General features: G+C 50.7%; 1 pseudogene; it reads right to left on the reverse strand.

The window, feature by feature from the left end:
* On the reverse strand, positions 1-25,834 carry LOC130017578 (kinetochore protein Nuf2-like; annotated as a pseudogene).
* Between the last annotated feature and the right edge of the window lie 615 nt (positions 25,835-26,449).

Genomic DNA, 26,449 nt, shown 5'->3' on the forward strand with positions numbered 1-26,449 from the left:
TCAAGTGTTGGCCCACACCCTCTCCAGCCCCTCGTGGTGCTTATCCAGCCCAGCCTTGAGGCTGAGGAAGATCTCGTGGAACTTGAACCGCTCCCTCTCGGCCGCGTCCTGTAGCTGCTGCATCCTCAACTTCACCTTCTGCACCTCCAGCATGTTGCTCGTCTGGTACTGACAGCACGTCCTTAGCTTCTTCTGCACCTTCTTACAGTCCTCGATGACCACGCACTCACACAGCTTTGTGTCCTCGTGTTTCTTGCTGATCCCGAGCTAGGCGGCCTCCAGCTTCTCCTTCTTGGCCACCAGCAGCCGCCGAAGCAAGTTCTCCTCTGCCTTCGGCTTCTTCAGGGCCAACTCGGCCATCTCGAGCTGCTACTCCGGGCTCAGGTTCTCCTTGGAGGTCCGGGCTGGCCTGTCCAGGCTGCCCACCAGCTCCTACCCTTCCTCTGATACAGCACCACCTCCAGCTGGTACGAGGGCAGCCCCTCCACCGAGTCCCAGGACACGTCGAACCTGTCTAGAACCTCCTGCCGGGAGGCCTTGAGCTTCTTGGACCAGGTCCTTCATCTGCTCCTTGAAGTTCTTCAGCTTCTCCCTAGAATCAACCCTCTTGGTTTTCAGACTGTTCTGCAGCTCTTTTGAGGATGCCAGCAAGAGCTTCAGCTCAGTCAGGGGCTAGGTTTTCTTCGAAATGTATTTCTTTGTGGGATTTTTTTTTTTTTGGGTCATACCTGGCGATGCTTAGGGTTTACTCCCCCTGCCTTTGCACTCAGGAATGACTCCTGGCGGTGCTCAGGGAACCATATGGGATGCTGGGAGTAGAACCCGGGTCAGCCACATGCAAGGCAAACACCCTACCTGCTATGCTCCAGCCCCCGAAATGTATTTCTTCTGCTCATTGCTCTCCAGCAGTTTTCGGCTGGAATTGACTCAGTGTCTGCTGCAGCACCTGGGTATTATCCAACGGCTGCTGGCACTCTGCTCGTTGGAGGGAACCGAGTCCAGTCACTCCAGCCTCAGCTGCCCACCTGGTGGGCGCTATTCAGCTGACTCCTCTTGTCCGCGGAAGATATATATATATATATATATATTTTAAATTTTTATTAGTGAAATATCATGAGGTACAGTTGTAGACTTACAAATTTTTGTGCTTGGGTTTCAGTTATACAATGATCCAGTACCCATCCCTCCACCAGTGCCCATTCTCCATCATTTACATTGTTTAAAAAAATTTTTGTTAGTGAAATACCATGAGGTACAGTTGTAGACTTACACATTTTTGTGCTTGGGTTTTTATTATACAATGATCGAGTACCTATCCCTCCACCAGTGCCCATTTTCCACCACCACAGGTCCCAGTATCCCTCCCACCCCCTATCCCTCCATCCCACCCTGCCTCTGTGGCAGGGTATTCCCTTTTGTTCTCTCTCTCCTTTTGGGTGTTGTGGTTTCGGGAACTCCATGTGGGTCCCTCAGCAGGCCTCTAGGAAGTGGATGAGGTTGATGAGGCCACTAAGGAACTGGCTGGTCCACTTGGCTTTTGGGTGCGAAATATCCGCTATCTCAAAGTCACTGACCTCACAGATGCATGTGAAGGAGGTCAGGTGTAGGAATAAGTTGCTGACCGGCAGGAAGCCCTCCGTACTCTGTGGGTGCGCCACCTCTGCTCTGGCCGAATCTCACACACCATCTTCCACACTCACATGGAGATGTTGTGTAAGACCTTGGGTTTGGGGGTTTGGATACAGATCTGTCTTTTTTGTTTTGTTTTGTTTTGTTTTTGGGTCACACCCGGCGATGCACAGGAGTTACTCCTGGTTCATGCACTCAGGAATTACTCCTGTCGGTGCTCGGGGGACCGTGTGGGATGCTGGAAATCGAACCTAGGTTGGCTGCATGCAAGGCAAACGCCCTACCTGCTGTGCTATTGCTCCAGCCCCTGGATACAAATCTGTCTTGAGGAGGCTTTGCCCATCAGCTCCTGTTAGGATGTGAATCAGAAACTCATCCACGTTCTATACAGGGAAGAAAAACGTCTTCATCGCCTCGGGCTGGTGCACTCCCCTATCCCTCCTGTCCCCTATGCTAGTCTCTTGGCGCTCCATCTCGCCGCCTTCCTGCCTTCATCTCCCATCTAGAGTTCTGAGATCAAATCTGGTTGACTATTTGCAAAGCAAGTACCCTCCCTACTGGACTAACTCTCTGGCCCCAGAAGCGAGGTTTGAAGGTGCTCTGAGCAGGCATGATGCGTGGCTGCCTTGGCTGAGAAGTCTGTCTTGGAAATGTCGGCTGGTTGGCATGGACTCCTGGAACGGGCTCAGCTCTGGCACAGGTGGGCTTCCCACCCAACCTGTTACACCGGAAGTTGCTTGCCGAAGTTCACATGGCCAAAGAGTAACAGGGTCGAGATTTGGGCTCTGGAGGATCAACTGCCATCCTCTGCTGGCTCTCCATGTGGAAACATGGCAATGGGGAGACATGCTGGTGACTGAGGGGACCAGGAGATAGCTGCATAAACAGTGGTGGTGGCGGTAACGTGTGTAGGGGGAGATGCTTTCAGCACTGGCATGGGCCAACTCCATTGGTGTGAGGGATCTCTAGGCAAGCACAACGGATCATCAGGCATTTTAACTCTGACTCCTGGCTCTGCACCCTGGAATTAGTCCTGGCAGAGCCTGGGGGACCTTGTGGGATGTCAGATCAGCCACCAAGGTAAACGCCCTCCCCACTGTACTATCGCCCCAGCCCTGACGTTCTGCTTTCTATCTGTTCACCAACAGCTTTAGTACTGGGGTGCTGTAGAAGGGCCTGGGCTTTGGAATCAGACTCATTTGGATTTAGGGTGCCCCCTCTGTGCTGAGTCCCGGCTCTGCTCACGCCAGCCTTGGGTTAGATGCCTGTTCTTTGCAAAGACGCAATTTCTGCATCCGTAGATGAAGGCCGCCACTAGACTTCAGGGAATGACCCACTTAAAAAGCCAATTGTCTCCTTCTGATGGGTTAAATGAAAGCACATTTGAAACCACAGCCCCACGAGGGCAACGAAGGAAGCTGCAGACGCAGGTGGAGCCCTACGCATGCGCGTATGCCAGGTTGCCCCCCCCCGGGGGGGGGGGCGTGGGCAAGCACACTTGCGCTTGCGTGAGAGCAACAAGCTAGGAACGGCTGCAACCCGGGAGAGCTTGCCTGTCCAGTGGGGGCTGGTCAGTTCACGTGCCCCTCTTCCACCATTTGGGACTCTGACTTGGCCTATTTCACAGCGGCCTTCGGGTGAGACCTGAATTTAGGAACCCTGAACCACTCCCCAGACTCCCCGTGCTCAGGGCAGAGGGTAGGAACTGAACTCAGCTGGGGTGGGGGTGAGGAGAGGCGTCCCTGGAAGTCTCCTAGTGAAGATCTGAGCCTTGCGTAGGTGGTGTTTCTCTTGCAACATTCAAGGGAAATTCTGAGCACTTTTTTTTCTTTTTGGGTCACACCCGGTAATGCACAGGGGTCACTCCTGGCGCATGCACTCAGGAATTACTCCTGGCGGTGCTTGGGGGACCATATGGGATGCTGGGAATTTGAACCCAGGTGGGCCGCGTGCAAGGGAAACACCCTCCCAGCTGTGCTATCGCTCCAGCCCAATTAGGAGTACTCTTAATACTCATCACTCCGACATTCCCATCTCTCTTCTGCGTGCATGGGACTTCAGGAAAGCCGAGGCAGTCTCTACTAGGTGGTTTTGTTTGTTGGTTTTGGCACCACAGCCAGTGAGGCTCGGGTTACACCTAGCTCTGCACTCGGGAATTACTTTGGCGGTATTTGGGGGACCATATGGGAAGCGGGGGATCAAACCTGGGTCGACGGCATGCAAGGCGAGCGCCCTACGTTCTGTACTAGTGCTCCAGTCTCTCTGCAAGTTTTGCTGAAATTGTGTGTGTAGGTGGGTGGGGAGGGGGCAAGGGTACTGGCGGGAGAGGAGGGGTGGAGGGGAGGAACTAACCTGGCTTCATCGCGCAAGGGGTCTGACAAGTAAAGGAGACACTAGTCAGAGCTAGCCCCTTCCTTTCTTCCTTCCCGCAATGGCTTGCCTGCATCTCCCTTTCTGGGAATGGATTTGGATTTTCCAGTGGATCATTCCCCTTACTTGTCCATGTGGGAGACGCCTTCCTATACCTTGGAAGCAACACCTCATGATTTCCCAGAGCAGGTGAGCTAGTATTCGCTCACTTGGGTCAATGCGGTTGAGTATTTGCGTAGCCTTTTTGTTTTGGCCCCGCCCTCAGGCTTCCCTGGCCACTCTCTGGCCTGGCTCCGCCCTAAGTCCCGCCCAGCGACATCTAGCCACGCCCATGGACTTACAAGCCCCGCCCAGGGCTGCTCTTCCTCAGCACCAGGGCGGCTCTACATGCACCCGAGAAGCCGGGGACAGGGCTGGGGGCCTCCAAGGGCCTTGGAGCCTATCCCACAGTGACTCTGGTCCCAGGACCCTGGCATCGAGGATGAGAAAGGCCGGATTTGGGTGACCGTGATGCTACAGCCGGCCGCACTGCTGCAGATTCCCTGAAGCTCTCCCAAGGATCCCTCGCGTGTGTTCTGCGGCCCTGGACCCCGTGGTGGGAGATGCTATGCGCATGCGCACCTGCATGGCCCGCACATCCCTTGCTGGGTGGGGAGAGAGGCGGGGGTTGATATTGTTGTTCTTTTGGTTTGTTCTTGTTCTTGGTCCAAATTTACAGCACCGGGGATCGAACCTGGGTCTGCTGCATATAAGGCAAGCATCTTGCCCGCCAGACTGTCTTGTCCAGCTCCAGGATGGCTTTTTTTTCTCGCCACTTGAAAGTGGCTTCTGAGTTCAGCCATGTCTTTGTGGCTCCTGGGCACAGGTGCCCTTCCTGTGGGGGCCTCCTCTGTGCGCTTCCCAATGGGAGATGATGTGGGCCCCTCTGGTAGGACAAGGTGGACAGCCGTTCACCCTGCACCAGTGCATGCTAGGAGGACTTCATGGTGGGGCTCTTGCTCCGATGGGCACTGCAGGATGCATAGGAGTTCTCAGCAATCAGACAGGAGTGGGCTAGCCCAAAAGAAGGTTTTGCAAGTGGACCACAAATGTAAAAAGGACTTTGGTTTTCAGGTTTTTATGGCTTCCAGTGGGCAACAATGTAAAAAGGACTTAGGTTTTTCTGGATTTGTCTCATTTTTGTTTTTAAATGCAAACAGGGATGTTGTTTCTCCGTGGGCAGGGAGCAGCCAGGAATCTCACCCCCTGAATGGCTTGGGGGGTGTTTGACTTAAGACCCCATCTCAGAGGCTGATTCCCCATAGGCAGGTCCAGTGGGGGATTTTTGGTTCTTTATGCTCTAATGCCCCAGCGTATCCCAAAGGTGCACAGGTGCAGATCTCCTAAAGGGGGCTCCACACGGCATGCAACTAGGGTAGGACTGGGGGCCGCTGTAGGGAAGGGTGAGAAACATTGTTCTAAAGCACCACAGGTAATAGTGAAAATTACTCAGGGTGGCAACAGCTGCTCATACTCGGGGTTTAGAAACAAAATCTGCCTTCTTCCGCAGGTTTTTTTAAATCCCACACCCCTCCCATCAACCAGCTTTGCTCAGGGCTTACTCCTGACTTGGGGATCACTCCTGGTAGGGCTGTGTGGTGCCAAAAATCAAACTCAGGTCAGCCACATGCAAGACAAGTGTCCTAGCACTCTGGCTCTTAATATTTTGCACCTGCAAACTAGATGAGGGCTAGGCTGGAAACAAAAACCAAAGTAGACAGTACTTTATTAAATCCAATGTTATAAAATTACAGTTTTTAGCTGATGTAACATCTGTTTTGACTGGGGAGTGGGGGAACATTTGGTGGGCCCAGGTGGAAACTCAAGCTCATTATGCTGTCCTAGACAGACCACAGAGGGCCAGCCTGCATCCAGGGAGTACCACTGCGACATGAGACATCAGACACAGATCAAACCTCAGGGACATTTCCTAGCAATCTTCAGCTAGGTTATCCAGAAAAGTGTTAGGTGTGGATACTGAATGTCATTCCCTAGATCAAAATAAAGTGTGCAAAATTTTTTGGTAGAATGATTTTTGTAAGTTTTAAAATGTTCTGGGAAATTGGGGCTGGAGTGAGAGTCCAGTGGGTAAGGCACTTGCCTTACACGTGGCCCATCCAGGATCAAACCTGTAAGGCACGTGCCATGTAAGGCAAGTGCCTAACCTTACATGTGGCCCACCCAGGTTTGATCCTGGCATCCCAGAAGTAATTCCATTCCAGGCAGTGCTCAGGGGACCATATGGGATGCCGGGGATTGAACCCGGGTCGACCAAGTACCAGACAAACGTCCTCCCCGCTGTACTATTGCCCAGACCATAGAAAAAGTTTTTAAAGATGATAGGAAAGGGGGCTGGAGTGGTAGTACAGCGGGTAGGGCATTTGCCTTGCATGCAGCTGACCCTGGTTCGATCCCCGGCATCCCATATGGTCCCCCGAGCACCGCCAGGAGTAATTCCTGAATGCAGAGCCAGGAGGAACTCCTGAGCATCACTGGGTATGCCCCCTCCCCCCCAAAAAAAATCACAAGAAAAGATAAAAAAAAAGATGGTTGGAAGGTGAGAAGATACTGTGTTGGCCAGACTGTGGCTCTTTTCCAGGGTAAATTGGGGAGAGTCAGATCATCTCAGACCCAGACTTAGCCCAGAAATGTTGGTGCCAAGGCACCAGGTCTGGTGCCCCCAGAGCCCTGGCTGGTTAAGGAGCAGCACGCCTGCCCCCTGGCCCTCAGGGAGTCCCGCAGCCCAGAGAAACCGTGTACTTGTGTCAGGTGTTCATCTGCCTCAAGGATCCCAGGGCCTCCATTCCTCACAACATAGCTGCGCTGCCACAGATGTGGCACTGCACCCTGGGAAGAGGTACATCTGGTTACTGAGTCCAGGTGCTGGGAGATACTGGTCCATGGCCAGGCAAGTGCACATGTCCCTGGGGTAGGTGGCATATAATACTCGCCGTGCAGAGTGGGCTGGGGGGGACCTTCCTTGTGCACGGGGCTGAGCCAGCCCCTCTCCTCCAGGCAGACCTCAGGGAGCAGCTGGTTCTGGCCTTGGTGATGGATGACTAGTGACAGTGACTGGCTGGCATGGCTGCAGGAAGACGGTGCTGGTCTCATTCCCTCCTGCCGCACCTGGAGTTTCTCCCACAGCCTCCCACCCTGGGATGGGCTTTCACCAAATCCAAATAAATCATCGTTCTAACCAATGCAGTCTTCGTATTAGTTTTTCCATTTCACAGATGGGAACATTGAGGCTCCCAGGGCTCAGGGATTCCCTAAAGTGATCCCGCAGTGATCAAGCCCCGATCCAGGGAGCTGAGGTTGGGTGGGGCCCTGCCGAGTTTCTGGAGTGCCACAAATCCAAGCAACAGTAGGGGTGTCCAGGGTCCCCCACCTAGACCCCAGAGGCCTCTGTGGACACCCTCGACCTATGAGCCCAGCCCCTCTGCTGGGTCCTGCTGGGACTGATGCGGGTTTCTGGCTGGCTCGCTTGCTGACCGCTGTCCCCTCTGGGTCCCGGGGTGTCCTACAGAACTTCAGGGAGGATGAGCCCATGTGCTCTTCCACTGGGGGGCCTGGTGTGGCCTGTGGGGGCAGAAGGGGCAGGAGGCAGCCTGTCCACCCTGCTGCCCACTTCCCAGAGCCAAGAGTCTCAGCCTAGCTTTGTTCTGCACCCGGGGGCCTTCCCGGGGCCACTGTCTGTGCGGGCCACACCCCACTCCTGTGAATGTGGCTTTGCTCCTTTGTGCCCTTCTCGTTCATCATTCGAGATGTCATCGGGATGTTCATCTTTCACCATGTCCCAAACCTCCTCTGCCTTGGGTCCAGCCCTCCCCGTCTTGCCAGCTGCATGCTGTTGGGGTCTGGAGCAGTTCACGAGTCACCCTCTGAGGGAGCCACCTCTGGACGGGGCTATGGTGCCCAGTGCGTGGTTCCTTTGCCTGAAGTGGGTCCAGTCCGGAGCCTCAGCTTCCCCATCTGCTCCTGGGACATGAGGGAGGATGGGTGGGGGGGCTTCTCCCATGTGGATGTGAAGCTGGACGTGGCGATGCCCTCCCGGGACTGGTGGGTTCGACTCTGTGCTCCTCACTGGCCTGGAGGCAGCTTTGCGTGCTGTGGTCATAGCCCCATAGAGGCCCTGGGGGCTCGGGGCGGATTCGGAGAGCCTCTGCATGGACTCCTGTGTCGGGAAGGAAGTGGCACTGGTGCCTCTGGTGGGGACTTTCCCAGGAAAGTGGGGCAGACCCCCCCAGAATGGGGAGAAGCAGCAGGACCGCACCCCTGGATTTACGCCGCCTCCCCTCAGGGACTGGCCATGAGTCTAGAGAGACAGAAGCCAGGGGAGAGGGAGAAGATGTTGAATTTGTCCAGGTGATGGAAGATGGGGCAGGGGGAGGCAGACAGAACAAGAGAATAATCCACAAAATAAGAGAATAACGCCCACAGGGCCATAGGAGGATGACAGAGATGGAAGCTGGGGGTGCCCAATGCAAGTGTCAGTGGCGTTTGAAAAACCTGAACATGTGACGTGGAAGGCAGAAATCAGGCCTGAAATCTGTAGTTTGGAGGCATAGGGGCATCCCAGGGAGAGTTGTTCTGGGTTCAGCATTTCTCACCTTCCCCAACTGTGGCTCCTTCCAGCCCTGTTTCCTTCCTGTGCTCTCACCTCTGTCCCGATGCACTTTTCTTTTTTTTCTTGCTGGAGCGATAGCATAGCGGGTAGGGCGTTCGCCTTACAAGCGGCCAACATGGCCGACCCGGGTTCGATTCCTCCGCCCCTCTCGGAGAGCCCGGCAAGCTACCGAGAGTATTCGATATGCCAGACACAGTAACAACAAAGTCTCCAATGGAGACGTTACTGGGCCCATTCGAGCAAATTGACGATCAACGGGAGGGCCTTTACCTTACCTTTACCTTTACCTTTTGGGGGGGGGTCACACCTGGAGACACACAGGAGTTACTCCTGGATTTGCACTCAAGAATTACTCCTGGGGGGCTGGAGCGATAGTGTGTAGGGCGTTTGCCTTGCACACGGCCGACCTGGGTTCGATTCCCAGCATCCCATATGGTCCCGTGAGTGCAGAGCCAGGAGTAACCCCTATGCATCGCCAGGTGTGAGCCAAAAACCAAAAAAAAGAATTACTCCTGGCAATGCTCGGAGGACCATGTGGGATGCTGGGAATCGAACCTGGGTCAGCCACGTGCAAGGCAAACGCCCTACCTGCAGTATTACCACTCCAGCCCCACAATGCACTTTTCATCTGTGACCCCCCCTTGGAAGATCCTGGGGTCGTAGGGGCCCATATGCTGAGAAGCCTGCTGTGGAATAAGCCATCCTGAGACCCTTTGGTTGAAGTTCAGGGCTCCAAAGACAAAGGGGTGATCCCGTGAGCACCTCCAGCCCCGCACCCACAGTCTGGGGGTAGAAGGCCCAGAGGACCCAGTGGGATTCAGAGCAGAGCTTGGTGGTCTTGAACACAGTGGCAGGTCCCTCAGGGAAGGAGAACACAGTTGGTTAATATCCAGAAAAACCACCCAGACAGGCAAGAGAAGTTTCACATCAAGGGTACGTGGGCCCAAGAGGTGACTGATCAGGAATGGGAAGGTCATGAGAAACAGGAGCTTGGGTATGTAGGTGCAAAGTTCTGGAAGCTTCTGGATCAGCAGCTTTCTTGATCACAGTTGTGGTCACCTGCTTGTGTTGGTGAGATTAGAAGATCCAAGGATTTCTGCTTTTTGCAGTGGTATGTTGTTTTTGTCTTTAAAGTTGGATGGAGGGTAGGGCACTTGCTTTGTATGCAACCAACCAAGTTCCACCCTCCGGTATCACATATGCTTCCCTGAGCATTGCCAGGCGTATCCCCTGAACATCACTGGGTGTGGCCCCAAAACAACCAAAAATAGATGGAGAAAATTGAGTTGGCCTAGGAAATCAGCCTGCATTTTGGGGGTGGGGGGGTGTGAGGGGCGGGGAGGATTTTGCTCTTTTAAGCACAGGAGAAACATTTTAAATATAAATGTTTGGACATTAGGAACAAGAGCAGAGGGAGGTGGAGACAGTTTAAGTAAGGGTTCAGAAAGTATCATCGAAAGTTCAAGAAACAGAGCTTGAAACATTCGTTTATTATTTATTTTTAGACTTTTTGGATCACACCAGGTGATGCTCAGGGGTTACTCCTGGCGGTGCTTCGTTGGGGGACCACATGGGATGCTGGGGATTGAACCCGGATTGGCTGTGTGCGAGGCAAATGTCCTACCTCCAGTACTATTGCTTCGGCCCCAACTTGGAACGTATTTAAAGGGAAAAGGAATTACTGCTAGAAGAAATAAAATCCTTGGGGCTGGAGCAATAGCACAGTGGGTAGGACGTTTGCCTTGCACGCGGCCAACCCAGGTTTGATTCCCCGCATCCCATATGGTCCCCCAAGCACTGCCAGGAGTGATTCCTGAGTGCAAAGCCAGGAGTAACCCCTGAGCATTGCTGGGTGTGACCCAAAAAGAAAAAGAAAAAAAGAAATAAAATCCTTACTGAAACCAGCCTACTGAAACTGAGTAAGAAAGGGATGTGTCTCCAAAAATGGGGCAATGAAATGAACAGAAACTTTCTCAAAGAAGAAATCCGAATGGCAAAAAAGCACATGAGAAAATGCTCTACATCATTAATCATCTGGGAGATGCAGATCAAAACCACAATGAGATACCATCTCACACCTCAGAGACTGGCCCACATTCAAAAGAGCAAAAGCAACCGATGCTGGCGTGGATGTGGCGAGAAAGGGACACTCCTTCACTGTTGGTGGGAATGTCCACTGGTTCAGCCCTTCTGGAAAACAGTATGGACGATTCTCAAAAAATTAGAAATTGAGCTCCCATTTGACCCAGCAATACCACTCCTGGGAATATATCCCAGAGAGGCAAAAATGTATAGTCGAAGTGACATCTGCACTTGTTTGTTCATTGCAGCCCTCTTTACAATAGCCAGAAACTGGAAGAAACCTGAATGCCCAAGAACAGATGACTGGTTAAAGAAACTTTGGTACATCTACACAATGGAGTACTATGTAGCTCTTAGAAAAGATGAAGTCATGAAATTTACATACAAGTGGTACAACATGGAAAGTATCATGTTAAGTGAAATGAGTCAGTAAGAGAGGGATAGACATAGAAAGATTGCATTCATCTGGGGGATATAAAGGAACAAAGTATGAGATTAATACCCAAGAATAGCTGAGATCAGCACCAGGAGGATTACTCCGTAACTTAGAGGCCAGCCGAGTATCCTAGAGGAAAGGGCAGTTCAGATAGAGAAGGGAGCACCAAATAAAGGGTGTTTGGAGGATCCTCCCAGGAGGGGAGATGCATGTCGAAAGTAGACTATGGACTGAACATGTTTGCCACTCAATGCCTCTTTTGCAGACCACAACACCCAAAAGGAGAGAGAGAACACAGGGGATTGCCCTGCCACAGAGGCAGGGGGGGATGGGGGGGGATGGGGGTGGGGGGATATTATCCATGGTGGTGGAAAATGGGCACTGGTGGAGGGATGGGTATCTGATCATTGTATAATCGAAACCCTAGCACAAAAAATTGTAAATCTACAACTGTAAAAAAAAAAAAAAGAAAGAAACAAAAAAAAATTAAAAAAAAATTTAGTAGCACTCGGATGGGGGAGATGGGGGGTGGGAGGGGTACTGGGATCCGTGGTGGTGGGAAATGGGTACTGGTGGAGGGATGGGCACTTGATCATTGTATAATTGAAAAAAAAAAAGGGATGTGTCAAGAATAGCCGAGATAAATACCAGGAGGTTTACTCCATGGCTTGGAGGCCAGCTTTACACTCTAGGGGTAAAGGCAGCCCAGATGTAGAAGGAAGCACTAAATGGGGGGGGTATTGGGAGCATCCCCGAGGATGGGAGAAGCATGCTGAAAGTAGACTCTAGACCGAACATGATTGCCACTCGATGCCTCTTTTTCAGGCCACAGCACCCAAAGTGGGAGAGAGAACAAAAGGGAGTGCCATGCCACAGAGGCAGGGTAGGATGGGGGGATGAGGGGGTGGGAGGGATACTGGGATCCGTGGTGGTGGGAAATGGGCACTGGTGGAGGGATGGGTACTTGATCATTGAATAACTGAAACCCAAGCACAAAAATTTGTAAGTCTACAATTGTACCTCATGGTGTTTCACTAATAAAACAATTTTTTTTTAAAAGAAAGGGGTGTGTGTGTGGGGGGGGGGTGGTAAACAGAGTATTATTTCATCTTTCGCAGGAGAATTGAAAAATAAAGTTATTATATAAGGTTCAAATTATAATACACACCTTGCATGGGAATATAGTGAAAACATTCATGACCCAACATATATTGAACACCCAAGAGAATTCAGGAAGTTGAATGGTTCTGAATTTCACATACAGAATCCGATTTCTATATAGACATATGATGGCAAAAAAGAAAAACGGAAGTGACAGTTAAAATTCCAGCTGGGAAAGTAGACTACAGACCAAACATGATTGCCACCCAATGCCTCTCTTGCAGACCACAAAACCCAAAGGGAGAGAGAGAGAACAAAAGGGAATGCCCTGCCACAGAGGCAGGGTGGGATGGAGGGGATGAGGGGTGGGTTGGATACTGGGACCCGTGGTGGTGGAAAATGGGCACTGGTGGAGGGATGGAATGGGCACTGGTGGAGGGATTGATCATTGTACAACAGAAACCCAAGCACAAAAATTTGTAAGTCTACAACTGTACCTCATGGTCTTTCACTAATAAAAAAAATAAAAGAAAATAAAAGAAAAAAAAAGATAGATACTCTGACTTAGAACAAGTCCAAAAAATAAATAAATAAATAAAATAAAATCCCAGCTGGTGCTCGGTGGAAGGCACGCAGGCTTGGCAAACAGGATGCCCCAGTTTGATCCCTAATATCGTGCAGTCTCTCGAGAACTGATGGAACAATCCTGAGCACTGAGCCAGGTGTGGCCCCGCCCCCCTCCAATTCCTCCCCCCCCCCCCCCCATACACCACATAGACTAAAACACAGCAAGTGTTTGTTCAGTAAATGGCTAACAACGTCTGTTTGCAGGTTGTTTGGAGCTACGTGAATTGGGCGGTTCAGTTCTGCCTCATTTTCCCACCTGTCCAGTGGGGACAGTGATAGCGAGGGCAGCTATCATGTAGGGATGAGGGAGCTGAATGCTGGTTGGGCTCTCAGCAACTGCACAGGGGATTGGTAAAGTCGACAGGAGCCCTAAATGCTGGGCTTTCCCCAGGACAGGCTCAGGCCTAGAATTCAGGCTTTAAGGAGAGGTGGAAACACACCGGCCACTTGTGGATACGGTCCCAGTGGCATTTCCACGTTCCGGCAAAGGACAGATTAGCCAGGATATACAACTGGCTCATCATTTGGGGAAAACAAACAAACCATCTCGGGGTTAGCTCGCTTCCTCATTGCTCATGAAATATTTTGCTTCCTATTTTCTCACGAAAATAAACTCCAGATGGATCCATGACTAGCATAAAAGAAATGACAAAACACAAGAAGAGAACCCCGAGGAACATGCCTAATGGGAGGGCAGAGAAGCCCTTTCTCAGAAAAGCACAAAACCCGAATCCACAGGGGCAAGGCAATAAACGCGATTGCATCAAAAAGAAAAAAAGAATCGCAGAACCAACTAACCAACTGGGGAATACAAAGCGACTTACCCAGAATTAAGAGCCGGTGTGTCGGGGCTAATGGCTGTTTTCTGCATCTGGAGGCCCCTGACAATGGTCTCCTTGCTTTGTTAAATGCTCCTTATCCTGCGCCTCTGCCAAGTCCTCATCTTCCTTGTCATTTGCCAGTACAGAAATCAATGGACACCAGATCCGGTTGAAGTAAGGCGCCTTCTTAGTATTATTATTGTGTTTTGTTTTTTGGGGGGTGTCACACTTGGCGATGCTCAGGGGTTACTCCTGGCTCTGTACTCAGGAATTACTCCTGGCGATCCTCGAGGGACCCTATGGGATCACACTTGATCACTTGACTTCCCGTTAATCGTCAATTTGCTCGAGCGAGCTCCAGTAACGTCTCCATTTGTCCCTGTCGCGTGCTAGTGTAGCCCAATGGCATCTGTTCGTTCTAGGAACACGAAGAGCCTCAAACCGATCATTCATGGTCTTGATGAAGAAGTCTGACCATCTGGTAGGTGGGCGGCCACACGGTCTTTTGACATCCCGTGGAACCCAGTCGGTAATGGCTCTAGTCCAGCGGTCGTCTCTAAATCTCATTACGTGACCAGCCCATCTGATTTTTGACGCCTTGGCAAACGAGACAGCGTCCCTGATTCTTGACTCCGGATTCTTTCTCTCATTTGAGTGAACCGTGATATTCCAAGCATAGCTCTTTCAATTCCTCTTTGGGAGACCCGAATAGCGTTCTCATCCTGTTTCCGTAGGGCCCAGGTCTCTGAGGTGTATGTTAATGCAGGAAGAACAGTGGAATCAAAGAGATGTGCCGGGAGCCAGAGGTTCTTCGTCCTCTTAGCTATTTCTTCGATGACCCAGTAATTACCCTATGGGATGCCAGGGATCAAATACAGGCTGTCCACATATAAGGCAAACGCCCTCCCTGCTACACTCAGCCTTCCTAGTTTTAGCCCTGATCAGAACCTATTGCTAGGCAAAAGAATCATCAATCACACATGAATCAATCATGCATGAATGAATCTCAGAGGCTGATGGGTCCCTTGAAGTCCCAATGGGGAACCCGGCAAAAATCAGAGAGCCGCTCAGCAGAAACCGAAGTTCCTCCTGAAAGCTGCCTTCTCTGGGTCCATTGCCCCCCAGCCTTTTCTCAAACTTGGGGTTCCTTTCCTCCTCTCACCTGCTCTTTCCTGAGAACGGAGGGCAGGGGGGAATTTCACCTGCGGGTTCCACCTTCCGTCACTCAAATCTTAGGCTTCTCTGCAGTCTTTGTGCTGATACTTTTGTTTGTTGCTTTGGTTTGGGCGGGGGGCCTTCCAGACAGTTCCTGGGGGGCACTCCCAGGGGTGATGAATGGGATTAGCAGTTCAGTGCTGGGGTCAGGCCCTGCAGTGATGGGGATCCCCAATCATGCTGGAGGGGTCACGTTGTATTGGGATCGAACACGTCTTGCATACATCTGGCCCCTGTACTGTCTACCAGGCCTGCTACACTTCTTGGGGAGGCCCTCGACCCTAACATGCACAGCAGTTAGCCACACTGCTGGCGGAGACCAACCTGTTCCAGCCCCGACTGCCCTAGGCCTGATCTCAGCTCTGGGAATTGGGGGTCTGGCCCTGTTCTCAGTCTCCTGAGTCAGACATTCCAGCCATTTCTTCCTTTCTACAGCTGTGGACTGGCCAATTTAGGGCCATCTGGGCCCTCTGAACTAGTGTGCCAGTGTGTGTGTGAGTGTGAGTGTGTGTGTGTGTGTGTGTGTGTGTGTATGTGTGTGGTGTGCCGCCTCTCACATCTGTGTCCTGATCCTACATTACTGCTAAGTTAAAGAGTCCCTGAGGGGCTGGAGCAATAGCACAGCGGGTAGGGTGCTTGCCTTGCCCGTGGCCAACCCGGGTTCGATTCCCAGCATCCCATATGGTCCCCTGAGCACCGCCAGGGGTAATTTCTGAGTGCAGAGGCCGGGAGTAACCCCTGTGCATCGCCAGGTGTGACCCCAAAAGGCGAAAAGGCCGTTAGGGGAAGCTTCAGCCCTGCCCCAGTTCTGTGGGGGCCCTCCCTTCCCTTCCTTTCCTGTCATTGGTGGCTTCGGGGCTACCTAAGCCAACAGTGGCTCTCGGACTCACTCATCCTGACCCTTGGGCTCCGTTCTTGGCCCCTGGCACACACTCTCTCTGCCTGTCACAGGGTAGACCCTTCACAACTGCTGATGTCCTGACGTCCTGGCTGAGCTCAGAACCCCCCTCCACCCCCCACTGCTGTCTCTGTCTGTCTGTCCATCCTCACACAATCCTGCAGGTGATTAATAACGGTCCACCCCCAGCATCTGCCTCCACCACACCCACCTCATAGCCCCTCCCCCATCCCTACCACACCCACTTCTGCTCCCCCTCCCAGTATCCCCAGAAGGTTCTAGAAGCATCTGAGTCTAGCACTAGGAACAGCCCCTGGGCACTTACAGGTGTGGTCAAACATTCTCCATTCGCCCTCCCTCCGCCCCTACACCTGCAAAACAATATTTCCTTTCCAGAAAAAGGTCTAGAATGAAACCCTCACCCTCACAAACACAAGTGGTGGCTAGTCCTTCAGGGATGGGCTCCGGGTCCAGGGGATGGTCACGAGGGTCTTGAGCCCGAGAGGTGGTACTAGGGCTTAAGGCACCTACCTCGCTGCCCTCCATGCAATCGCTGGCACTGTATATAGTCCCCCGGAACACCAGCAGGGGTCGCTCCTGAGCAGTGTCAGGAGCAGACCCCCCTCCCCCTTCCTCTTCCCTCCCATACCCACCCCTCCACGCATGCACACAAGGGAAAAAGGAAAAAGGAAGTCCTTGGGGAGAGAGGACAGGGGTTAAGACACTCGCCTGGTGTGCAGCTGGAGCTCATTTGATCCCCGGCACTGCATATGGTCCCCCTAGCACTGCTAGGAGTGATCCCTGAGCACTGTCGGTATGACCCCAAAACCAAAAAAAAAAAAAAAAACGGGGATCCGGGCGAGAGCAATAGTCCAGCGGGTAGAATGTTTTACCTTGCATGCAGCTGCCTGGGGTTGGGTCCCCAGCATCTCATGGTCCCCCCGGGAACACTGGGAATAATTCCTAAGTGCAGAGCCAGGAGTAACCCGGGAGTGTCGCTGGGTGTGACACAAAAAGCCAAAAAAGAAAAAGGGGAGTAATAGCACAGCTAGGGCGTTTGCCTTGCACGTGGCTGACCTGGGTTCGATTCCTCCACCCCTCTTGGAGAGCCGGGCAAGCTATGGAGAGTATCGTGCCCACAGGGTAGAGCCTGGCGTATTCGATATGACAAAAACAGTAACAACAAGTTTCACAACAGAGACGTTACTGGTGCCCACTCGAGCAAATCGATGAACAGTGGGAGGACAGTGCTACAATGCTACAGTTGCTTTATAGTGGGAGCCACATCTCAGTGTTTGGAGCCCCCCAGGGCTATATCCTGAGGCGCTCAGGGGACCAGGCAAGCCCGGATCTGACTCACGAGAGCTGGGCATGCGCGCTGTCTCCCCAGCCTCCGTTTTATTTTCTAATAAAGAAAGTGTGCTTATGTCTCACTTATGCCATTAAGCTTGAGATTAAGAAACTGGAAATAGCCTTCCTGTCCAAACACCAGCAACCCGCGGGGTCCTGCGCCCGGCACCTTCCTGTGCTTGGGGTCTTGCCCGTTTCCACAGCCGGGACCGGATCTGCCGTATACGTGGTCTTGAGTATACAAATTAGGTTTTCTACATATACAGCTCCCCCTCTGGCACTGATGCTTACAGACTTCTGTTAGAGTCCAGAAAGCTTCAGATAGGTGCTCTTAGACCCTGGACAGAGGCTGGCCGGCTCCTCCCAAGGTCCTTCTCAGGTTCTGGCTCTCCCTGCCTGCCCATTCTGCAGTGTAGGGGTACTCAGGGATGACTCCTGGCTCTGTGCTCAGACATCACTCCTCGTGGGGCTCCGGAGACCACAAATGGTGCCTCGGGTCGAACCCTGGTCAAGTGTCCTACCTGCTGACTCTCGCTCCAGCCCCGCTGAGTCCAAAAGTTTTTATCCCAGCCAGTGGAACCAGCTCCCTACCCTGCATTCAGACTTGGGGACACCTACAGCCCCACCACCCCACACCCCCATGCTCCTGGACTTGCAGGCAAGCTTGGGGGAAAAGTGGGGTGCACCCCAGAATTCAGGCAGCTCCTGGCCACACCAGGATCTCAACTAACACAAAGTGAGGGGCACCATAGGTAGACAGAGATTTATTATCTGGGACACGGGAGGGGCTGGGGAGATGTGCCCCCTCCCCCCGCCGGACTTTACTGGGGGGTGGTTTTCAGACTCCACAGAGCAACCACATTTGTGTCAAGTTTTACCTTTCAACTCCAGGGTGCTGCCACAACCTGAAGCAAACAGCAAACAGCCAAGCTGTTCGACCAATAACTCAGCCAAACTCCAGCTAATTAGCCCTGACTGTGTCACGGTTTTAAGGGAGCCTTTCCGTCCTGTCTGTCATTGGAACCAGTGGTTCTGCGGTTCCCAGAACCTCCTCTCTGGGCTTGGGCTCACTTTTTTTCTGCTTGAATCAGCGAACAGGACCAACACCCCTCAAAGCATCTTATGGTTCCCCCTTATTAAAAGTAAGATAATCGGGGCCAGAGCAACAATAGGACAGCAGGGAGGGTATTTGCCTTACATGCGGCCAACCTGGATTTAATCCCCGGCGTCCCATAGGGTCCCCTGAGCAGCGCCAGGAGTGATTCCTGAGTGCAGAGCCAGGAGTTGGCCCTGATCATCGCCAGATGTGACCCAAAAAGCCCTCCCCCCCAAAATTAAAATGATCTTAGAAACTTTATCTCCCCCTCCCTCCCCAGAGAATGCTGTTACTACTCTCCACTCAATGCAGAACACACTGAGGAGTGAGCAGAACTATGAGTTGACCTGCTGTGTGCCGGACAGACAGACACCCCGTCAGCTGAGTTCTGTCCAAAGCCACGTTGGGGGGGGGGTAGGTTTCATGCACCTCCATGACCACAGGTGGCGTCACAGAGGCGGTGAGGAGGGCTCCCTGCCCTGAGGGTCAGAGGCAGTGCACTGGGGGTCCCGACAGCGTCTTCTCCATGGCTGCACGGTTAAGACTGGGGCACAGAGCTCAGGGCTGTGACCCACCAGCTTTGGAACGAGACGAGGTACAGGGATGTGTGAGTCCCTGTCTCCCCTCCTGGGCTTGGGGGCTCTTTCTTGCAGGGAAGGCTGCTTTCTGTCCAGGCTGCCTTGCTTCCTGCCTCTGGCTTTTGCTTCCCCTGGTAGACTCAGTTTCCCTCTGCAGTCCTGAGTTCCTCCTGGATCCACGTTTCCCGCTGGAGGGACTGTCCGTACAGACGCCCTCTCTGCCTTCTTCCTGCTCCACACAGACCCTCTCGAAGCAGCTGGGCTAGGAAGAAAAGGAAGCCTGCTGCGAAAGAAAATCAAAGATCCATCATTGGGGCTGGAGCGATAGCACAGCGGGTAGGGCGTTTGCCTTGCACGCGGCCAACCCGGGTTCGATTCCCAGCATCCCATATGGTCCCCTGAGCACCGCCAGGAGTAATTCCTGAGTGCATGAGCCAGGAGTAACCCCTGTGCATCACCAGGTGTGACCCAAAAAGCAAAAAAAAAAAAAAAAGACAAGAGACATAGAAGACACACACATATACAGAGAGAGCCAGAGAGCCAGAGGCACATAAAGACAGACACACACACAGAGAGAGAGAGAGAGAGAGAGAGAGAGAGAGAGAGAGAGAGAGAGAGAGAGAGAGAGAGATACAGCCCTGACTGAGATGTGGGCAGCTGCAGGAGGCAGAATGGGGAATGCACCCTCCCCCGCCTTTGCTAATTTGGTTTTATAGGTTTTTTTCCAAACTGCCCACACTAGGGACTTTCTCTGCAAAGGAGTTTGTTGCTAGGGTGTTGCCAAGGAGACCAGTGTGGAAGCTGGTGGCCGTCTTTCATGCTCTCCGCACAGCCTCTGTTCCTGCAGCTTCTCTCAGGGGTCCAACCTGAGCCATTTCCTTCCTTCCAACCTGGGCCATTTCCTTCCTTCCTGCAGCTCCAGGGCTTTCCAGCCTTCATGCTTTGGGGCTATTTTAAGTGGGAGACTAAGTGTTTTCTTTAACCCACTTCTAGGCTTTATGGCTTCAGGAGAGAGAAATGCTTTATCTTCCCGGTTGCAAAGCAAATCACTTTGCATCATAAAGAGCATCCGAGTTCCTGGGGTGATGGGTTCCCAGGGCGGAGGGAGAGAGCAGTATTCTCCACCCACAGGATCTGTACCTGTTTAGGATCTGGAAACCATGTGGTGCCAGGAAGTGGACGTGGGTGGGCCCCGTGCTGGGCATGTGCCTTACTGCCTACTAGATCCTGGAACTAACAGATAGTTTCATAAAGCCTATTCCCCAAAGACATTGGTAGAATGGTAACCACTGAGTGGAAACACTCAAGCCATGGTTCTCTGGGAAGCCTGAACAGCCATTGCACACATATTAAGTAGCAGAATCAACACAATCTCTATCAAAATTCTAGCTGACTTTGGAAAAAATTGGTGAGACGAACCTGAGACATAGAGGGAGACTCAAGGGACCCAGGAAAATGAAAACGGACTTAAATAAAAATCACTTGATCACCCTTGATCACTTGACATCACGTTACTCATCGATTTGCTCGAGCAGGCACCAGTAACATCTCCATTCGTCCCTGTCGCGTGCTAGTGTAGCCCAATGGCGTCTGCTCGTTCTAGGAACATGAAGAGCCTCAAACCAATTGTTCAGGGTCTTGACGAAGAAGTCTGACCATCTCATAGGTGGGCGGCCACACTTCGTGGCCACGCGACACATCATAAGACACTTAATACCCATCTTGCTGGTTTGCAGCACCATGTTTGATAGGGTTCCAATATGGTTTGAACCATGGGAACACCTGCAAGGGCGATTAGAGGCCACCCTAAAGGCCTCTATCCCTCGCGGAGAGCATGGCAAGCTATCTGTGGTGTACTCAATATGCCAAAACCAGTAATCACAATGGGTCTCATTCCCCTGACCCTGAAAGAGCTACCAATACGGCAGCGTTAAGAAGGATGAGAAAGGAGAGGCTGATAAAATCTCAAGGCCGAACTAGGCTGTTAAAACGTAGAAAGACAAAAATGACTATCTAAATTAAAATAAAGGGGAATAAGCCGTACTTCTCAATTTCAAAAGTTACCACAAAAATATAGCTATCAAGTCCTGTGTTATTGACCTAAGTACCTATGTTGACATCAAATGGAAGACAATGAGAATCTATGCATTAACCCTTTTATAGTTTAGATTTTTAATGAGACCCCTAGCACTGTAGCACTGTCCTCCCATTGTTCATCGATTTGCTCAAGCAGACCCAGTAACATCTCCATCGTGAGACTTGTTGTTACTGTGTTTGGCATATGGAATACATCACAGGAAGCTTGCCAGGCTTTGCTGTGCGGGCGAGATACTCTTGGTAGCTTGCCGGGCTCTCCAAGAGGGTGGAGGAGTTGAACCCAGGTCAGCCGGGTCAGCCGAGTGCAAGGCAAACACCCTATCCGCTGTAGTATCGCTCCAGCCCACTAAAAAAATTTAAATGGGAAAGAATAGGCTTTTTTTTTTTTTAAATCTTTTTGGTCTTGGGGTCATGTGATGCTCAGGGCTTACTTCTGGCTCTGTGCTCAGGAATCACAACTGACCATGCTCAGGGGACCATGTGAACAAACCCAGGTTGGCCGCATGCAAGGCAAGTATCTTACCTGCTGTACTATCACTCCATGTCAGTCTTTTCCACAAATGGTGCCGGGAAAACTAGCTGTGCACATATGCCCGACTTCCCACCACACACAGAAACCTCAACACAGCAGCAACCTGGGCCATCGGTGTTTCGACTATTAAAGAAGCCAGTGCAAGAATCTTATGCTTTAAAAGATACATGCAGAGGCTGGGGACATGGAACATAGGCGCACTGGTGGTGGGACTGGTGTTGAAATATTATACGCCAAAAATTCAACTATCAATAACTTGATAAATCCTGGCTCTTTCAATTAAAATAAAAAAAATAAATAAAATATACAACCAGGAGTTGGGAGATAGCCCAGAGGGCTAGAGCATATGCCTGGCGTCCATGTAACACCCCTGGTTTGATTCCCAAGATTATGAGGCCTCTTGGGAACTATCAGGTATAGGCCTCGTGGCTCTCAGCAACACGGTTCCAAAGCAAATTAAAAAAAAAAGTATACAATCAAGTAGAAAACAACATACAGATGGGGAGAAATGCAAATCATTTCTTATAAGGAAGTTTAATGCAGAATAGTTATAAATGAAACTCATAATATGATACACTGTTGCACTGTACTCCCTGTCGTTCATCAATTTGCTTGAGCAGGCCAGTAACGTCTCCATTGTGAGACTTGTTACTATGTTTGGCATATCAAATGCCGCCAAGGGGAGCTTGCCAGGCTTTGCCCTGCCAGGGAGATACTCTCCGTAGCTTGCAGGGCTCTCCGAGAGGGGCAGAGGAATTGAACCCCGGTCGGCCAAGTCAGCTGCGTTAAAGGCAAACTCCCTACCCACTGTGCTATCAGTCCAGTCCTGTAATATGATAATAAAAAAAATAATACAACAAAAAAGTTGGACAAAAGTTTTTTTTTTTGTTTTTTGGTTTTTGGGTCATACCTGGTGATGCACAGGGGTTACTCCTGGCTCTGCACTCAGGAATTACCCCTGGAGCTGCTCAGGGGACCCTATGGGATGCTGGGAATCGAACCCAGGTTGGCCACATGCAAGGCAAACGCCCTACCCACTGTGCTATTGCTCCAGCCCCTGGACAAAAGTTCTTAATAGGCATTTCTCTAAATAAAGTTTGCCAGGGGCCAGAGAGATAGTACAATGGGCAGGGCTCTTGCCTTGCTTGATATCTCATATAGTCCCCTTGAGCATCGCCAGGTGTGGGCCCCCCCCACTCCAGAAAAAGGATTGCCAATAAATGAGAAATGCATATGAAAACTATAGTGAGATGCCACTTTAACCCTACCACTGGCTAGTATATATACACTGCTTGCGAGAATACGGGATCACTTTGTGACAGTCCGCCTGCCGCTCAGGTTAAAAACTATTTCCTGTGAACACATCAATTACACTTCTAGAAGTATAATCTAGAGAAGTGATGAAATAAATATGCCCTCACAAACACATGTATCAGCATTATGTGGAAATAACTCAAACCTCCACGAGCATATAAAATGTAGCTTCTCTGAGCATGTATTGTACTGTTGTAAAAAGTAACAGACTACTGATACATTCTAGTACAGGTCTGGACCCTGCAAACAAGTTGTTACAGAATCCACAAACAAGGTTGTTACAGAATCCACAAAAAGGCTCACATTATATTTAAATATATGGCAAGGCTCTTGCGGTGCACATTGACCAGGGTTCAACTCCTCCACCCCTCTCAGAGAGCCCCGCAAGCTACTGAGACTATCGCACCGGCATGGCAAAGCCTGGCAAGCTAACCATGAGGTATCCGATATGTCAAAAACAGTAACAAGTCTCACGTTACTTGTGCTCGAGCAAATCATGAACAACGGGAGGACAGTGCAGTGCTATGAATATGCAAATATATATATATTTTTTGCTTTTTGGGTCACACCTGGGGAGATGCTCAGGGGTTACTTCTGGCTTTGCACTCAGGAATTACTCCTGGTGGTGCATGGGGGACCATATGGGATGCTGGGGATCGAACCTGGGTCGGCCATGTGCAAGGCAAAGCATGCAAGGCAAACGCCCTACCAGCTGTGCTATCGCTCAGGCCCTGAATATGCAAATCTTTAGAGGCAGAAAGTAGATGTGTGGGTTTGGGGGAAATATGGACTTAAGTGCTAATGAATGTGAAATATACTTTTGGTCTAATAAAAATATTCTAAAATTAATCCTGCTGATTGCCGAACAACCCTGTGAATATACCAAAAGCAATTGAATTGAGACTTAAAAGGAGTGAATCCATGGTATTTTATATTTTATAAACTGTTATATAAGTTACTTTTATAATATTTAAAGAAAATAATCACCCAATTAAATAGCTAGAGGGGATAAAGTATACCAAGACATAAGTGATAAAAATTAAAGATAACAAATATCAATGAGAATTTTTTTAAAAGAAATAAAACAAAAATAACAGAATGAATCAAACAGTTGGTTCTCTGAAAATTAAATAGAAAAAGCCAATTTTACTAAAGGGAGAGAGACAATGAGAAATTATGAGGGTGATTATTATCTGGAGAAAATACTGAAAGTTCTGAAACTTTTGAGTAACTATAAAAATTAAATACAAAACCAAGATGAAGTGAATGGTTTCCTCTGAAATTCTACTTAACGAAAATTAATCCCAGTAGAGAGCTCAAACAATTTTCAGAAAGAATTTAGAAAATTGTAGAAGGGATTTTCTCCCCAAATGCAGCAGGATTGGTGATTGATAAAGAAATTCTATCAAACCAATATTAATGATTATGATAATAAAAGGCATGAGACACGTTATTACATTATTTTTACAAAATAAATATGACTTTTTTTTTTTTGCTTTTTGTGTCACACCTGGCGATGCACAGGGGTTACTCCTGGCTCTGCACTCAGGAGTTACTCCTGGCGGTGCTCAGGGTACCATATGGGATGCTGGGAATCAAAACCGGGTTGGCCATGTGCAAGGCAAACACCCTACCTGCTGTGCTATCTCTCCAGCCCTGTAACTTTTTTTTTTTCTTTTTGAGTCATACCCGTCGATGCACAGGGATTACTCCTAACACTGCTCTGGTAACACTGGTAACGGGATGCTGGGAATTGAACCTGGGTTGGTTGCGTGCAAGGCAAATGCCCTACCCACTGTGCTATTGCTCCAGCCCCAATAAATAGAACTTTGATGGAAAAAATTGACAAAGACTGAGAGAAAAAAAAAAGGCTGGTCAGGAGAGGCTCAAAGATGTAGGGTACAAAATGTTTTACCTGCAAAATTCCCAGATACCACTGGGTCCCTCAAGAACCACTGGGCATGCCCCACCCCAACAGGCCTTTCAGACCAACGCAAAGCTTTAAAGTATTAGCCAAGATATCCATCAACACATTTTAAATCATGACCAAGTGGGTCTTATTCCAGGAATTCAAGAAGGAGTCAGAATTCTAATAATGATGAATTTTATTAGTTTGTGAAAAGTATCCTACAGATATCTCAGATATCAAAAAAGCATGTAACAAAATTCAATACACATCAAGTTAAAAATACAAATGTTAGGATTTGGAAGAGACTTCTTTGATGTGAGAAAATTCACAGACAAACATCTAAGCCCTAGGGCTGGAGTTTACTTACTGGGACACAATTAAGTGTTCCCAATAAAGATCAGGAAGGAAAGAAAGCAGTTCCCTCCGCTTCCTGACCTGAGTACTGGACAAGAGGCAAGAACAGAAGCAGGAACAAGAGAGAGCTTGGATTTCTTTTGGCAGCTGCTACCATTGTACTTTTGGGATGCCCCAAGAATCAAATATGTTACACAGTCAAATTCACCATAAATACTTTTGCACACATGGTCGCAAACAAAGTCCATGTAGAGCAAACAAGAGATCATTTCATTGGCACCCAGAGGTGATTTGGTACAAAGAAAGGGAAAACGCAGGTCGAGCAAAAAGAGAAAGCAGGAACATGCCCAAGAGGTTCATTGAGAAACAAGAAGAATGTGTGGAACCTGCATGGTTAGAATGTTCTGGAAAGCCACTCACAGCTGCACCGTCCAGTTGGAGTACTGGTGCCCAAAGGATGATGCCAGAACCCATCAAGCCTGCGGTGTGGCTGCCATTTACAGGTGAGCTGGGCCTGGGCTCTGTCCAGTGCGTGTCTGCAGCACCCAGCCCTTTCCATTGTGGTGGGCACAGGCTTCGTCAGAGTTGGCATCACAACTGTGGCAGCTGAACCACAAGACTGACCTGCACAGGCTGGGGGCTGCCATTCACTGATGCAGTTTCCTGGAAGCCCTCGAGACCCCAGCCACGTGCAGGGGCCGACGGATCCAGCGGCGGGTGAGGGCTCTCCTCGGCCTGCAATGTGCCGCCTTCACACATCTCAGGTGTGCAGAGAGAGTCCCTCTTCCACTTGCTCTGCAGGTCCTGATTCCAGGGGAGATGCTCAGGGTCACACCTGACCGGTGGCCTCACCCTGAGTCTATACAACAGATGGGATGCACCGGCCTGTGAATCTCAGGGAGACACGCCAGTGCGTGGATAGGTACAGGGCAGCCCCTTGTAGGTGTTCTTCTCTTCTTCCAAAGAGGCCACTGCTGCCCTCTCCCACCTTCCCCAACAATGAGGGCTCTGTCCAGTGCGAGCTCCCACTGACAAACTCTCACTGCATGTGCAGGGCAGGAACTTGGGTTCAAGGATCAAAACCGGGACGGGATCGGGGCGGCATCTAATATGATCCTCTTCCAAGATTCCTGGCAGCCTGACGCCAGCAGCACTGCTCACTGCTCTGTCCCGAGGAAGCAAAGTGACAGCCCAGATGGACTGTCCTGGAAGCATTCCTAGGTGCTGTTTGAGGTCCTGCAGCCAGCCCAGAAGCAGAGGGGTGGCTGGTCTTGAGAAGGAAGCAGGACGGGCAGGAATGTGGGCGGTGGGTGGGGGTGATGCTGGGGAGGGGACTCTGGTGGGGATCACGCAGGGAGGGGGCCTTTTACTGGG

Source organism: Sorex fumeus, unplaced genomic scaffold (genome assembly GCF_029834395.1).
Source record: "Sorex fumeus unplaced genomic scaffold, SorFum_2.1 ptg000201l, whole genome shotgun sequence".
Taxonomy (NCBI): Eukaryota; Metazoa; Chordata; class Mammalia; order Eulipotyphla; family Soricidae; genus Sorex; species Sorex fumeus.